This window comes from Diceros bicornis, chromosome X, assembly GCF_020826845.1.
Source record: "Diceros bicornis minor isolate mBicDic1 chromosome X, mDicBic1.mat.cur, whole genome shotgun sequence".
NCBI classification, from domain to species: domain Eukaryota; kingdom Metazoa; phylum Chordata; class Mammalia; order Perissodactyla; family Rhinocerotidae; genus Diceros; species Diceros bicornis.
Genome location: NC_080781.1, coordinates 35,201,137 through 35,215,066, shown reverse-complemented (window position 1 = coordinate 35,215,066; position 13,930 = coordinate 35,201,137).

Below are 13,930 nucleotides of genomic sequence, written 5' to 3'. Positions count from 1 at the left end.
GTGGCCAGCTCAGAGCTACACAGATTTAGGGCTCCATGGTGTAAAGGGGCGAGGTTAAAGAGAGTGGTGTGCACAGAATTCAAGTTTGTTTGAAAGTTAGAATATTTATGTAGCATCAGCTCCCTCAGAGCATTCCACTTTCTTTTCCTCATTATTTTATGTCTCAGCACTAACCTGTATGTTAGAAACAAGGAACATGTCAAAAACAGATTATGGGATAATGACCTGATGTTGAATAATGCTAATTTCAAGCAGGGAGGAAAAAATTCCCACAGCTCTCTCTGCTACACACACACACACACAGACACACACACACACACACACACACACACACACACATTCCACATCACACCAGGCCTTTGATTGTTTTATTAAGGTTTGTTTTAGCCTGATGTCAGGATAAAGTAGGAATGCCAGTATATTTCAGTTTTTCAGATACATTTCAGAAATTTCCACAAGGCTTCCTTTGAACATATCCCCTCCCCTTAAACCAAAGCTCATAGTACTTCGTTTCAGGGGGAGTGGTGAAGAGACATCTGGGAGGTTCTGAAAGGAGGCACCAAAGGCATTATGGGTAACTTGAAGGGAGCCCTCACCATGTGGAGGCACCGTTCCAAGTGTTTCCATGTATTGACTCCACTTAACTGTCACAACAGCCCGGGAGGCATGTGCTGGAATCATCCCTACCTGACAAATGAGGACTCTGAGGCACAGAGAGGTTAAGTAAACAGCCCAAAGACACACCGTTGGGAAGCGGCAGAGGTGAGATTTGAACCCAGGCAGTCTGTTTCCAGTGCCTGTTAAGCCACTAGACCACATGTTGATTCTGGTCCCCTGCCTTTGGCTTGTGTTTCTGGGATAAATTCAGATCAATTTTACACCCAGGCTAATCTCAGTAGGTGAGGGGCCTTGTGCTGGCTGGTGAGGACTAGGGAAGCTGGCTTGACGGGTATCGCCAAGGGGCTCTGCTTTCTAAGGAAGAGGGGCTCTGGGCTGCTTGGGAAACAAAACTAAAGCCCCTTGTTACACAATTCAGGAGAGGTGTTTGGATGGATGGCGACAACAGTGAGCTCTGCTCAGTTCTCCAGCCCCCATACCTTGTAGACCCTGTAGCCATAAGCAAAGCTCCATGGCCTCCTTTTCTAGACTAAGTGCTTCTAGGAACATTCCTCCCAAGCCACACAAAGGCTGCCTGTGTCATTAACCCTGGAAGGGCCAGCCCCCGGCACAGGCCCATGCTCTGTGGTTTAGCAAAGCAGAGAGCTTCTGCCTGGATTTCACTTTGCAAACAGTGCTGGGGTTTGGTTGAGAGTTATTTATGGGTCTTGGTGTGGCATAGTGCCAGGGACATTGCCAGGAGCCGGGAAATCTGGAGTCTGGTCCCTGCTTTGCTGTAACTTGCTGTGGGATCTTGGGCATCTCACTTCTTTTTCTCTGAGTTTGTTTCTTCATCTAGAAACTTGTATTATTTGATCTCCAAGGTCCCACTAGACCTGAAATCTCATGATTCTTAGATGAATCATAAAGATGAGTGAACAAAACCTCTCAAACCCCAGAATCAATTTAAGCAGGAGAGAAAAAGAGAGCATAGAGGGAAGAAGTTGATCTAAGCTAGACAATTTGGAAACAAGACAGGTGGATGAAGTTGTGGAATTTCCAGTCAGTGGAAGCATTGTATTCCCAAAATGCCTCTCTGCCTTACAGGATTAGGAGTCAAAATCCCTTTAATGGGGAAAGAGCTCTCATTGCATAATGATTTCCATCCAGAAAGATTTAAATGCAAATCCTCCTGGGAGAGAGAATTATTTCATTGACTTAAATTCATACTAAGGTGTAAATGACTGACTGGAGATTTATTGCAAAGAGTAGGTTTAGAAGGATGGGAGTCTGGGTCTAGGATCCTGAAGACAGAGGGAGGAAAAAGTACCCCAAAGGGCAGGGGCTATTAAAAGAGTCCAATAACATGATTAGTCTACAGCCCAGTGTTGCTTTATCCACCACTGTTCCCCCTCCCCACCCTCCGACACAGGAGCCATGTTGGTGAGATGTCTGGTTTTGAGAACCAGAGAGGAGAGGCCAATCAAGCTGAGGTGTTGGGGAGGCGCCTGGAGGAACTGTGTCTGCCAAGCCTGCCTTTTGCCCAGGTAACCAGCCCTCGTGGGCTGGGGGAGCCACAGTGCCCAGCTGGCCTGGAGCCCGAGGCAGAGGGGCGCGGAGGGAAGCCAGGATGTGCTGAGCTGGCTGGCCAGGCACTGCAAATGTGCAGCCCTGGGTACATTTTGTGTCTTCGATGTCCTCACCTTGTAGGAAAGTAGTAGCTTGTGTTCTAACCAGCTGTCCCTGTGTGTGATGTTTCACATGATTTACTAAAGGGGGAGAACATTTGTTTCTCAACGCAGACGTCCAAGGGGGCCCCCGTGATGAACAGCAGAGGAATCAGCACAGACTGCCGGGAGCCCTGGCCCTGATGGCCACTGTGGGGGAAGAGGGAGAATCCCCCTCTGCCCCTTCCCTTAAGGTTCTTCTGGCTGGCCAAATAATTAACAAGACAGGTTAGCAGGAGAAAATAGTACCAAATTTAATAACATGTATACATGGGAGAAACCAGGGACACTGCGTTTCTCAACACAACAGCAGAAATTCTCATCTTAAATACCATCTTCATCTAAAGAAAAAGGAGGATGTTGGGGGTCGACGGGGGTGTCCGTTACAGGAGATTACCACTAAAGCACTGTAAACAAGGGTAAGGTTATTATGCAGATTTAAGGCCTCACCTTCCACATTGATAAGTTTCTAGAAATGAGGTTATCCCCCCTCTTCCCAATACAGAGAGGGAGATACCTTTACAAATGGAGATTTCCCTTATAAATGTAAATGTTTGTCTGGCAACTCCTCGCAGGGCCATCCAGAGAATGTGGCCAGAGAGACAGAACTTCCAATAAGATGGGCTTGTTGGTGTCTTTTCTGTTGTAACATCTATTTTACATTATATTACAGCCATCAGATAGAAGATCTGTTCCAGGAAGGAGTTACTATGTCAAATTCTTTAGGCAGTTAGTGGGGGAGGTCAAATGTCCATCAGAGAAAACAATCAAGGTAAAGAGGCATATTTCAGGGTGGCCAAATCTTGATCTCCCACACCACCATAAGACTCGGACCTCAAGGAGGGAGGGGAGAAGGGGCCAGAGCCCAGGCACCACTGAGGGGAGACAGCCGATGCTGGTGGAGGGACAGAACCGTTTGGGCTTGTCCCCACGCTCTGTCAGTCCAGACTCAGGCGGGGACCCGCGCCACCAGCAGGTCTGAGAAATCTGTCGCAAGCTGGCAGGCATGGTGGCCTGAGGGCATGCGCGGGACCCAGATGGCATTTCCTAACTGTGGGTGGGTCTCTCAGCTGTGTTGCTGTTTCCTCAACAGGCAGGAATAATTTGGGCTGCTGGGAGGCCTGGTGCGGAGATGCATATCCGGCCCTTAACGCACAGTGAGGGCTCGACAGCTGATGGCCCCTGTGACTCTCACAGGAGGTGAGATTCTGGAGGGTTGGGGCCATGGGTGCTCCAGCTGTCCTCCTTCCCCCCTCCTCAGCCCCCGCCCCACCACTTGGCTTCTATTCTTTGCCTTTTGTTCCTCTGAACCCACTTGGAGACCCTGGCTTTGCTGTGTTCCCTGGCTGAGCCCCAGGGTCGCGGTGCTCACCCAGCCCTGGGCAATGCTCAGGGTGGTGGGGATGGCTTCCGGCAACACTGCCCTTTGGGGAGCACTCTGGCTAGCGGGCAGGGGTTTGAAGGGGTCTGAAGGCTGAAGTTTGATATGAGCCTTCTGCCAATGCAGCTGTCAGAACCAGGGCTGGAGAGTATCCAGATGGGACGGTGAGCATGGCCAGGTCCCAGGCTCCAGACACTTCCAGCCTCCACAGCAGCAGTGAGTAATGGGCTAGCCAGCTGGGCAGGTGTCAGGGGCCCGGCGTGGCCGGGCCAATGGATGGGAGTGCCACTGGGGATGTAGAAGGGGGAGCGCAGCAGGAGCAGGACCCCAAGCCCCATGGGGAGGATTCAGGGTCAGGATTCTGAAGGCACGCAGAAATCAAGGTGGCCCTCCTGTCCCTTTGGAAGTAGCCAGGGGATGAAGCAGGCAGCACAGAAGCAGAATTCCCACCAGGAGCCTGTGTGCAAGGTGGAGGCTTGGTCATGAAGACCCACTTCCAGAGACCTGGCTCAAGGTAGGAGGGACAGAGCTGGCCTGAGTCACTCACAGCTTCATGACTCCCTGTCCCCTGCCTTGCCCAGCGTTGATTGCACCACATCAGGTCAAGAACTTCCTGAGGACCCGAATGGGGATGGACTTCTCTCAGTAAAGCCAGGGGCTGGAACAGCTCCAGGTGCCCAATGCACGTTTCATAAATAATCATCGACACAGGCACCATAGAGAATTCATTGAGAAGCACTGCGGTGATGTCACCTTTACCAGCAGACAATTCCATGGTTTTTATGTTGATCCCCAACACAGAGGCCACGAGGTGCTATAGCACTCTGGCTTAGGAACTCCACGGATGAAGCAGATCCACCTGGGTTTCCATGGAGAGGAATTCGCCCATCTTGGGTTACATGGTTATGCTTGCAGAATGAAAGGATTCTTCCACAGCAGTATCATTTCCACAGCACAGTGGTAAGAGCAGCACGAGACCATCTCCAGCCTCCTATTTATGAAAACAATAGCTCAAGTTTATGGTATTAACAGTAACCACAGCCACTTCACTTCTCCCGACACCTTCTTTCGACACACACATAAATACACACACACATATAAACACACACACATAAACTCACACACACATAAACACACACACATAAATACACACACAGATGCAAACACAAACACAAACTCACAGAAATGTGCACACACACACGTGGAAACACAGACACAGATTCAGAGACGCTCACGTATACACACCAAGTCACATCTCAAGGAAATTGTAGAGTCCTGGTTTGGAGAAAGAAAGTAGACCAAGATAACTTGCCTTTTAGGAAGGGACCGTGGTTGGAGTCTCTCACTGGTATTGGGATAAAGACTCTCAATCCTATTCTGGTGGCTTCCAGCTCTTTATTGGGCTCCGTGGGATAAAGTAAAGAGAGGCGGGCATCACTGGGCCCTGACTGGCTCTGTGTTCCAGACTGCAGAGGTAGCAGGCTCTCAGTGGAGGTGAGAATAATTTAAAGTAAAAATCAGCTCTTGCTGCCACACTAGCAACAAGAAGGCTCTATCAGGATCAACGCACCCACCGAACTGGGAGAAATGCACCTGCCTGTGAAGCTGACAGCAGGACCACAGATGGTCCCATTTTATAAGCCTCAAATCTAAGTATGTCCGTGGGTCCTACTCCCAATATGAGTTCTGGCTTGCTTGGTCTTCCGTTTCCAGGATGGAAAAGGAGTTGTATCACTCAGGGTTTAGTGCAAGAAACAGAAACTGATCCAGATATTTTAAACAGAAAAGGATTTAATACAGAGAAGTCAGTGCTTACAGAATGACAGAAGTTGTATTCATTCCCTGAAGCCACTGTAATAAATGACCACAAACTGGGTGGCTTAAAACAACAGAAATGGATTCCATCGCCATTCTGGAGGCCAGAAGTCGGAAATCAAGCCTGAGCCACGCTCCCTCTGGAGCCTGTAGGGGAGAGTCCTTTGCCTCTTCCAGCTTCTGGGGGCTGTCAGCTTTCTTTGTGGCTGCATCACTCCAGTCTCTGCCTCTGTCTTCTCGTGGCCTTCTCCTCTCTGTGTTTTCACCTCTTCTGTCTGTTATAAGGACACCCGTCATTGGATTTAGGGCCCACCTAGGTAATCCAGGATGATCTCACCTCAGCATCTTAACTTAATTACATCTGCAAAGACCCTTTGCACAGGTTCCAGGAGCTAGGATGTGGATGTAGCTTTTGGGAGGCCACCATTCAAGCCGCTACAGAAGGGCTATTGTGAAAACTCTGGGCTGGGTCTCCAGGAACGACTCCCGGAACCCTGTAGGACTGACCTGCCAGGGGAACCACCGTCTGCTCGAGCTGTGAGCCTGGAATCAGGAAGATGCCTCTGCTGCTGCAGCATCTGTCTCCGGACACTGAGAAAACTGGTGAAGAGACACTGGAACACTGCTACAAAAAATTCTGTGTCTTCTTGAGCCCCTCAGTTGCCAGGCAGAGTTGACTACACAGAGTAGATGGCGGTGGTGGACTCTTGTTTGTTGTCCATCTAGCATTCACTCATTTATTTATTTTTTATTTTATTTTCATAATTGTATTTATTTATTTTTCCCCCAAAGTCCCAGTAGATAGTTGTATGTCATAGCTGCACATCCTTCTAGTTGCTGTATGTGGGACGCAGCCTCAGCATGGCCGGAGAAGCGGTGCATCGGTGCGCGCCCGGGATCTGAACCCGGGCCGCCAGCAGCGGAGCACGTGCACTTAACCGCTAAGCCACGGGGCCGGCCCTAGCATTCACTCATTTAATTTCCAGGAAAACCTCCTGATTTTCATCTGGGGAGCCACCCTGTATCAGCTACATATGGCTGTGTAACGAATTATCCCAAAACTTCATGACTTCAAATAATAATGATTCATTATTCCTCACGGTTCTGTGAGTTGACCAGGCTTAGCTGGGTGATTCTTTGGCTCCTCATGGTGTCTGGAGGTCCAGCTGGTCTGGACTGTCCAAGATGTCCCCACCCACATAGCTGGCAGATAGTGCTGGGTGCTGGCTGGGAGACCAGCTGGGGGTATTGGCCAGGACTCCTCAATTCTCCCCCACACAGGCCTCTCCACATGGCTGCCTGGGCTTCCTCACAGCATTCCATGAAGGTGTGCTCCAAGCACACAAAAGCAGAATCCACAGATTTCTTCAGGCCCAGCCTTGAAATTTACAGTGTCACATCTATCATATTTTACTGGTCAAAACAAGGCACGAGGCTAGCCTAGATTCAGGGGGAGGGGATATGGACTCTACCTCTCAATGGGAGGAGTGGCAGAGAGTTTGGGGCCAGCTTTAATCCACCATTCACCCCTAACTTCTCTCAATTCACGTGGTTTTGGTGGAGCTGACACCCCTACCTAGAGTGGCATGTGACCCATGCCCGACCTATCAGAACATCTTTTCCCCAGCAACAGTGATTGGATCAGGGATGGTCACATGATCCAAGTCAGGCCAAAATGGCAAGCAGACTCACTGTGGGGACTTTTGTTAGAGCTCTCCAGAAAATATGCTCTTTACTTTCCATGCCAAACTGGAACCAGAGTGAATGTGACGAGATGCTGCCGCCACCTCGCCATCACCAGGGAGCCTAAGAATGAAGCTCGAGCCAGGAGGAGAGAGAGGGAGAAAGTGAGTCCAGATGACACGGTATAATTTCTGAATACAGCAAAGCCTCATCCGACTTGGACAGCTTGTGAGCATCCCCGAACCAATCGTGCTGCCAGCCAAATGCGCCAGGGAAAGAGGCCGGGGCTCTAGCTGTCCTTCCTCACCACCCACCCACTGCCGGCTGGCGTGTGAGAATGAAGGCAGACCTCAGATGGAATTCGAGCAACCGTGTGATCATTTATTAGGAAGCAGCTACAAGGACAGTGATGGAACCTGTTCCTGTACACTTGGTCACGTGCCCCTCTGCCTCAGGCCCTCTGATAGGCACTTTGCATGCAGAGTTTGCTCTGAGGCAGATGCTGTGACGTTCTCTTGGCGGGGTCAGTCAAACCTTTGGGGGGATCAGGCATCACAGTCCTCTAAAAATGGGGAGATGTTAGAGGACCAAATGGAACTCCAGATGACCATGTTGCTCAGAGAGTGCCAGGCGTCTGCACTAGCCTTGCTCCTGCCAGGGCATGGCGCCCGTCATCTTAACCCATGTATCTTACTATTTCTAAGATCCCGCTGCTAATGAAGGGGGCCTCTGGTGTAGATTTAGATATGGATATTTGAAGCACTTGAGTAGCCACTTGTGGAGTGTGGTTACGAATTAGGTTCTTCCAAATGCTAACAGCCTCTAGGGTAAGTATACTTACACACACACACACACACACATCACTCTGTGCATATAGAGATGTTTTAGAGTGGATTGTCACACAGATAACATAACACCATTCTGGTAGGTTGAGCCGCCACACGCAGCCTTTTCACAAGAAGCTCTCTCTTTCCTTGATTTCACTGGGAGGAAAGCAGATGACTAACAATGACATCTTGGAGCCAATCAGGGGAAGCTCCGTGATGTGAGGGACATAGGGAATCTCATTCTGGGGTCCTTGGAAGACCATGGAGAGGGCCCAGGATATGAAGGAGTCCTCTGAATCATAAGGAAAATGATCTGTGTCAATGCAAATGTGTATCTGGAGTGTGGAGGTAGGGAGAGGTGGCAGCTTCTATCAGATTCTAAAAAGGGTCCAGAGACCCCCAAAGTGTTAAGAGTCTCTCTGAACTCAGCATGGTTGGGGAGAGGAGGTGTAAAGAAACCTCTTGCTTGGAGATAGCCTGGGGAAGCTTTAGCAATTTCCCAGTAGAGTTAGGTCTACCGGTCCAGCACTTGTGTTCTACAAAAGAGATTCCAAAATAATCATGCAAGATCAGCAGGTGGGTTAAACATTGAGCATTTCAGAAGCAACAGTGTTTTTAATTTTTTTTTATTTTTAATTTGTAAAAGTTTTTAATTGTAGTAAAAAACGTAATATAAAATTTACCATCTGAACCATTTTTAAGTATACGATTCAGTAGTGTTAAATATATTCACATTGTTGTGCAACAGATCTCCAGAACTTTTTCATCTTGCAAAACCAAAACTCTGTACTCATTGAACAACAACTCCTCTTTTCCCCCTCCCCCAGCCCCTGGCAACCACCCTTCTACTTTCTTTCTCCATGAATTTGACTTCTCCTATAAGTGGAATCCTGCAGGCTTATTTCACTTAGCATAATGTTCTCAAGCTTCATCCATGTTGTAGCATGTGTCAGAATTTCCTTCCTTTCTAAGGCTGAATAATATTCCATTGTATAGATATACCACATTTTGTTTATCCATTCATCCATTGATGGACATTTGGGTTGCTTCCACTTCTTGGCTACTGTGAATAATGCTGTTAAGAATATGGGTGTGAAAAATATTGCTTTGAGTCTCTGCTTTCAATTCTTTTGGATAAATACCCAGAAGTGGGATTGCTGGATCATACAGTAGTTCTATTTTTAATTTTTTGAGGAACCGCTATACTGTTTTCCATCGTGGTAGAAGTAATATAGTGTTTTTAGCTGAACCTAGAGCAGAGTCACTCAGAGAGTAAGGCACAGAAATTCTGGTCTCCTTTAAAATAGCTTTTTTGTATGTGAAGGCAGTACAGGATAGTGGTTAGGAGTAGTTAGAGCTGGGTTTGAATCTCAACTCCATGACCAACTGGCTTTGTGACAATCTCTTTAGGCCATTATCTGCTCAGCTATGAAGTGGCTAATAGAGCTACTCAGCTCACAGGGCTGTCATAAGGATAAAATAAGATCACGGATAGGTCGCTAAGGATGGAGACCCAGGGTAGATGGTTCTTTTGTTCAGGAAAACACATCAATGTCTTCACGAAGAAGGATCAGAGCAGGGCAGCATCCAGAACAGAGAGATTGGAACCAAGGGTGATCACTTGCTCTGGGAACAAAGTAATAAGAATTTTGGGTTTTCCACGGGCAAACTGAGACCCCCTCAGCCTGGGGCAAGAGAGTTGAAGGGAGAGAGGTCTCAAGGGGAGAGGAAGAAAACTACAAAATGGCGGCCCCGGAGGCTTAGATGAGAGGGCCAGAAATGGATGCCTAGTGAGGGGAATCAGCCAGAAAATCCTAGGACATCCAGTTTGAAGTTGCTTCTTCGCATGAGCCCTTTAAGTGGCATTTCTCAGTTTACTACAGCTCTTTGGGTCTCGTGGACGTGAGCCCCATTGGTTTTCAGAGACAAATGTTTTGGGGTCTCATCTCTCAGGTGCAGGTCTTAAAAGGTGGAGTGCCCAAGGTGGGGTATGAATCCACTCCTCAGGGAGAAGCTCTGGGTTGTGAGTTTCCTCCTGATTGTGGGTCACCACACTGGGGGTGGAGTTTATGGAGAGACTGTATCTCCACCTCCCCTTCCCGCCTCCGCGTGGCTCTTTTCTCGTTTCCAGATGTGAAGCAGCTGCTTAGCTAGTTTTCAGGTCTTTTTCAGAGGAAGTTGTTCTGTATGTAGTCGTAGATTGGGTGTGTCCCTGGGAGAAGGTGAGTTCAGGATCTTTCCACGTTGCCATCTTGGACTGCCTCCTGAAGTTGCTTCCAGTCCTTCACTGTACTGTAATTACCCACCATCACCTTCAAACCTTCAGTAAAAGGCAAGGGGGACGTGCAGTCATTTTTATTTAACAAACGCTTATTGGGTGCTGACCGTGTGCCAGGCACTGTTAGAATCACTTCCCAAATATTGACCCTCACAACAATGAGAAGAGGAAACCGAGGCACACGGCAGTTATGTCCAAGGTCTCAGAGCTGCTCAGTGGTAGTGCTGGGAGTCCAGCCTAGGCCATCCGGCTCCAGGGTCCCAGCTCACAGCTACTCTGCTATGCTGCTTCTCAGGAGGGGGAAGGCAGGAGCGTGAAGGATGGGCATGCTTCTGTGGAAGCATGGATGGAAGGAAGGATGCTGAGGGGACGAGACAGCAGGAGCCGGGGAAGGGAGGTGATTTGCAGCTGCCTGGAGACCATGCACGTCCGAGAACCCTCAGACCTGCCCTTCAGGCACAGGGGCCTCACCTGTGGAGGAAGAGAACTCCGGGCTGTCTGATTACACGGGCCTAGCATGGGGTAAGTGCTCAGTAAAGAAGAATGCCGGTCAGCCTCACCACTCCTCCCGGTCGCTTCTGATTATATCCGGCCTTTGAATCGCACACCTTTGGCAATAAGGTCAGAATTCAATTTCCCACTTCTGCTGGGGCGCCTGGGAGGACCAGCTCCCTTCGCCATGTCTCTCTCCAGACCCCATAACTCACACTTCCAGGAGTAGGATTGTCCCCATGCAGCCTGGAGAACATCCCCAGAGGCCAGGTGAGTCCTGGGCCCTCTCGGAGGGCAGGGAGGGTAGACATCCCCTCAGCCACCCCTCCTAAGCGTGGTTGTCGAGGTGGCTGACTAACTGTCCTGCTTTTCCAGGCTTGACACCATGGGGGGGCCTTGGAATTGAAGTTAGATGAGGTGTGGGAGTCAGAGACTCTTACGAGGGCTCAGATCTTGAATTGGTGCTTTCCTCTGTGTGTGTGTGTGTGAGAGAGAGAGATGTGGCACCCACATCTCACCTGTACAGAAAGCCAACAAAATACCTCTTCTTCTCTTTTGACAATTCTTCACAGATCCTTTTCCTTCCCGAAGGCTTTACTGAGGGTGTGTGTGTGTGTGTGTGTGTGCAGCATTTCTGCCTCTTCTCCCCACCTCCAATGACAAAGGAAAACAAAGAAGATGAAAAGGAAAAGCAAGAGAAAGAGGAGAAAGGGAAAGACGGGAGACTCCTTCCTTTCTGTCAATAACCTTGACTTTCTGGAAGCTTGCCGCCATCGCCGCTTGCAGCCTGTGTCCTCTCATCTCCGATAGTTAAAGTGCCCAGAGCGAGGTCTGGGACACCTTTCTCTGCATCTGAAGGTGAGATCAAGTAGGCAGCCAGCAGGCAGCAAATAACTCAGAAGAGGAACAAAGAAGTATTTTGATGCTTTTAAAATGTGTTTTCTGAACGAGCTGATGATCAGGTAAACACTATAAGTGCTCACGAGTGGGCAGAGCAACCAAATTACAGAAAACACTCCCTGTGCGCACCGTGGACCCGTTCCCAGGCTCCTCACCAGTTCCTCCTACCCTACAGATTAATTTCTTCTCAACAGTCAGCCCGAAGGAAGAGCCTGAGGATCTCAGGAGTGCGTGCTCTCAAAACAAGTTGTTTTTCATCTGAAAATTGGAGACTTGGGCTGGAAAAACAACCATCTATGGCACAAACATGGTAGCGGGGTATGGGTGTGTGAAATGGGATGGTGGGGGTGCTTCTTGAAGGCAGTGACTCTGTGGGAAGACCCTTCTGCTGCAGTCGGCCCTCTGCCCAGCACACAGTCAGAGCACACAGAAGCCCCCTACAAATGCAGAGACCCCTAAGTAGAATCTCCAGGCGAGCAGGCCCTCTTCGGGCGCACCGGCTCCTCACTGCGAACAGTGTCCCCAGGCTCAAGCCACTCTACTCCTGTCACCTCTAGTCTTGAGCTGCAGAGCCACCCCTGGGTCCTGATCAATACTGTTCCCTTAGCTTTTTTTTTTTTTTTGTGAGGAAGATCAGCCCTGAGCTAACATCCGTGCTAATCCTCCTCTATTTTTTGCTGAGGAAGACCGGCTCTGAGCTAACATCTATTGCCAATCCTCCTCCTTTTTGTCTCTCCCCAAAGCCCCAGTAGATAGTTGTATGTCATCCTTCTAGTTGCTGTATGTGGGACACGGCCTCAGCATGGCCGGAGAAGCGGTGCGTCGGTGCGCGCCCGGGATCCGAACCTGGGCCGCCAGTAGTGGAGCACGCACTTAACCACAGGGCCGGCCCTTCCTTAGCTTTTGACCCAGCAATTGGACTTCTAGAAAGTTATCCTACTGATCTATTTGCCCATTTGCAAAAAGATACATACACAAGGCTGCTCATTGCTACATGGTTCATAACAGCAAAAACCTGGAAGCAATCTGAATGCCCATCAGGGGAGGGGTGGCTAAATCAGTTATGGCGCACCCAGACCGTGGCGCGGTCAACAGTCTTTCAATACGCGCCGATAAGAAAAGATCTGCAGGCCATACTGCTGGCTGAAAAAAGTTCGTCGCAGACCAGTGTGTGACCGTGTCATCCCACTCTTAGTTGGGTTTCCCCCTAAGCAGACCTCGAGACAAGATTCTGGGTGCAAGTCATTATTTGGGAGGTGATCCAGGAAGCGCAGGGAAGAGGGAAGTGAGACAGAGCAGGGAGGGTGCCAATAAAGGTCCTGTCACTGAGCAAGTTTGCCACTGTGGGCAACTCAGTCCCTAGGGGACTAGCTGAGAGCCTGTGTGGAACATCTTCAGGCTCATGCCACCAAGGAGCAAGGAAGCTGGGGTATTTTTACACCAACTCTGGGCCCTCACTGGTTGAGGGGCATTCATTCCCCAGCGCTTCCAGCCAGCCCTTGGGGCCAGCCAGCATCTTCTTGCCAGAGAGCACGCTCATGCAGAGAGATTCAGGAAGAGGTAGGCTTTGAGCGAAATGTCTGAAGGTGCCTCTGGGGGTGGGGGGGTGTGATCCAGGGGACGCTGTGAGTGGGTGCGACAGCATCTGCTGGGGTCCCATTTGTGCATCCAAAAAAATTTAAATATATAGATACTATAAACACGTTTGGAAAAATTCTAGGGATGTGGGCCTAGAGGCCTAGGACAAATATTGTGGAGAGGTACTTTTCACTTTGAGCCCTTCTACGGTGTTTGCATTTAAAAACATATCCATATATGACTGAAATAATTGAAAAACTGGTTAATCATTTTAAAATTGCTCTCTCGGGGCCGGCCCGTGGTGTAGTGGTTAAGTGCGCGTGCTCCACTGCTGGCGGCCCGGGGTGCGGATCCCGGTTGCACACTGATGCACCGCTTGTCAGGCCATGCTGTGGCGGCATCCCATATAAAGTGGAGGAAGATGGGCACAGATGTTAGCCCAGGGCCAGTCTTCCTCAGCAAAAAGAGGAGGATTGGCATGGATATTAGCTCAGGGCTGATCTTCCTCACAAAAAAAAAAACCATAAATAAAATTAAAAAAAAAAACCTGCTCTCTCTACAGTTACTGAAGACCCGACTTAGCATTTCTGCCGTCCCTGAGTCTTCTCCAGGACAGAACAATAATTCCTCCAGTCTCACGTGCTGTCCAGGT